Raw genomic sequence first — 3,369 nt, 5'->3', positions numbered from 1 at the left:
TTCAGAGACAAGTGAAGGTTGCTCTGAGTAGTCGCATCGTCGTGTCCGCAAGCTCTGCAGATATTAAGTTGCAGAAATCTAGTCTTTTTTCTGTGCAACGCGGTGAAATTGCACATCCGACTCAAAAGAAGCAACCACGCCTTGAAGTTTAGTACAATATGCACAAATCAATGGAGCAACAGGATGATATGATAAAACCAAATAGAACATAGCGTCCCGTCCTTCAGCTATAGCTTCCTTAGAGTTCGCATCTTATGGGCGAAAATTACTTTAAGAATATGAGCAAGAACACCTTTTATTCAGCAAAACAATAAATACACATCTTTCCCCTGCCTCTATCCGATACATAAGGAAATCCGCCAGAGTTGTTGTCTCCTTTATTGACGCTTACAAATACTCGCAAAACAACGTATACTGGCACAAATAAAAAGGGGAGAAATTTTTGTGACATGGACATCGAACTCGATATGATTTACCGTCATTAGAGGATTAGCTGGATCTACAAGTTTGTTGGTAACGTTATGCTCCATGTTTTTCCATCATGAGCTCTTCCATTTTCCTGAAGCTTTTCTCTAGACCTTCCAGCCTTTGGTTCATCGTCGCGATCCAATACGGCATGGCATCGCTGGGGTAGGGACTTACAGTGCCACCGCGGATCGGAATAGGATATGCCGTGGGCTCAGGTGGCCTTATTTTGCATAGAGTCTCTAGATGCTTGACATAGTTATCCACCACGTCGTCTAACTTCTCGCGCAGCACGGTATTCTCCTTTATTTTGTCTCCCAGGACCTGCAAGTTATAAGTTAATACGACCCACTCGTTGAAGCCACCGATTGGGTTGGTCATATGCAGCAGCGGTCCATTTCTATCTAGATTTGGATGGGCGCCTATTCTCTTCTTTAGGTTCTGAAACTGGTTTTCCGTCATCTTGACTTCAACCTGGGAAAAAGAATGTTGCCAGAGGATAAATAAACCACTGAATTTGTATGTCTAAGAAAAATTAATGTTCGTGAGACTCGTGATATCAGAAAATCGCTGAAACATGGAAAGTATGAAGGTCACGCAAGAGTACCTCAAGAACGACGGATACTTCAATAAGGCCGGTGCTTGGGATGCTGGGAAGTGGGCTTTATATAGAATGTCCCTTTATATAGATTTGGACTATGGATGCGCTGTACATGATTCTTAAGCAAAGATGGCCAACAAATATAGCAGCGGAGGGATTTCCGGAAGAATCTTGGCAATGTGTATCGGAGTACTTCTGTTTTTTATCCCTACATTTAGTTATTAGTAACACAGAGTTTCTTCTAATTTGTTGGTAGTCTCTAAAATTACCACAAAATAATCACATCCGTTTTATCTCGGCGACTCTAAGAAGAAGAAGGCGAATAATCCTTTGTTTTCTATTCTCCACTTACTTATTTTATGTTTAGTATCTAGTGAAATTTTCGATTTGGGCTGTGAGGGCTCTCAGCCACATGGATAGTTCAATGTGCTCATCAGCGCCTGACCATTAAGTACTAGATTGGCTTGCTCTTTGATAGCTGCGTACAATGGTCTCGAACATACACTATGCTTACACCATGAGAAATTTAGAATTAGTTGACAGAGTCACACTAAGTATTTGACAAATCTGGCTCTACCAAGATTTCAGACAAAGGTTTCACGCATTAACTCTCTCATTTGTGTTCATGGTGGTCTATTTATCGTCGAGGTCTGTAGGAGATTTTGAATTTTTACATGTTTGTTGTCTCAGATCGGAGATCAAAATTCAGGTTCAGGAGAAATAGTGCGCAACTGTTGACACCCGTGACAAACTTGGATTGTTTCAGATTAATACGTTGGATGTCAAAGTGAAGCAGGCAAAAAGAATTGAGCTCTTTCGGCTGGAATCGATGACTAGTTTAGATGCTTTTCCAGGGATAGAGTGAGATTGAGTGTAACACCAAGAAAGGCATCTGAAAACAAGAAGGCGAGCAAGGCAAAGAGACAAAGGTAAAGGCATGGCATCGCAGCTTACTTGTGAAACCAAACTAACTAATCCAGATACCATGAAAATGTTGCAAGAAAAGCTTTAGCGTGACAAGGATGCGGGAACAATTAAAACAAGAGCGGCTCAGTAATTCAAAAAGGAGAATCTCGATATTAGTTCTACCAATAATCACATCTACTCTATTTCTTTGCCTCTACTTGGTTTGGTAATTCAGCCTTTTGTCTTCCCCCTATAATCAAGTAAAGCACAAATTGTGAGAAAACAAGGAGCTTCTTCACTAACTAGATGGTGATGCATCCTTTCGTTTCTCAATCAGTGATAATCAAGATTCTTGCCTTGCGTTCTAGGCAGACATGTCGTTATCAGGAAGGTAAACAATTGAGGATGTTGCCTTCGTTGCATGATTTTGAGTCTCATACTCTGTCTCCTATGCATATGCAAATCCCTTATCCACATTAGCATAAGTTGGACCAGAACAGTAAATAGAAAGCAACTAGCATACAAAGGTAAGAGTCTCTTCGCTTTATCTTCTGTTCATCGGGTCATACCTTCTCTTCATAGACAAAGTCCAATGTAGCACTGCATCCTATTCTCTGAAGTTTAATGTCTTCTTTTTGATGATCCTTTCCAATGCAAAACACCACTAGCATGAATAACGTGAGAAGCTGCTCTGTGAGAGGTCATGGCTACTGAGAGCTACTTAGCGGCCATAAAAGCACACACAAACATGCAGCCAAAGTTGGAGGAGGGCAACCTTAAGATGTATGACCAGAATGTCCTGGAAAACTTATTTAAGGGAAATTGATCATTATGAGATGAAGCTTAAATTTCTTACTTCTCCTCTCCCTCCAACTTATGACGGTTGGCCTACTTTCAACACTAGCATGCCGGGATCTCAGATAGTCGGCCTTGACATTGTCAAATCATCGAAAGAAAATGAGCACTAAAATGTTCATCTGTTAAAACTATCGTAGTAAAATAAAATTTTCAAAAGCGGTTTTCAGTAATTATAAGTGCAAGTCCGCAATGTGTAACAGAGAAACTGAAGATAGCTAAGAGCTTCTACTTGTGTGTGGTGTGAGGGTGATAAAAGTCCGTTTCCTTAATGATGCAATCACGCACCTGTCTGCAATTAGAGTATTTGTGTTCATGTTTCTTCTTTGATCCTTCTAAGCTCCACTTCTCCCTGGTGAATGACTTCTTTCGAACTGAATTTTGTCCCTTGTGAAACCAATAATGCCTTTTCGAATCATTCTACTCTGACAAGTCTTGTGATTTGTAAGGAGAATTTGCATTTTGTAAACAACATCAGCAACAGAAATAAAAGTGTGAACAATGATCTGGTGTTCCTGTGCAGATGACACATAAACATTGTA

At 40.4% G+C, this 3,369-nt stretch overlaps 1 long non-coding RNA gene across 1 annotated transcript; it reads right to left on the bottom strand.

The window, feature by feature from the left end:
- Positions 1–265: 265 nt before the first annotated feature.
- LOC108958712 lies at positions 266–1,168 on the bottom strand. Its single transcript, XR_001986059.2, has 2 exons — positions 1,073–1,168; positions 266–939 (listed from the first exon to the last, which is right to left on the bottom strand). It is a non-coding gene; the product is annotated as an uncharacterized LOC108958712 (long non-coding RNA).
- Positions 1,169–3,369: the final 2,201 nt, after the last annotated feature.

This window comes from Eucalyptus grandis, chromosome 3 (assembly GCF_016545825.1).
Source record: "Eucalyptus grandis isolate ANBG69807.140 chromosome 3, ASM1654582v1, whole genome shotgun sequence".
In the NCBI taxonomy this organism is placed as follows: Eukaryota; Viridiplantae; Streptophyta; class Magnoliopsida; order Myrtales; family Myrtaceae; genus Eucalyptus; species Eucalyptus grandis.
Note: the sequence above shows the minus strand (reverse complement) of the source record. Positions and strands in the feature narration are given on the sequence as shown.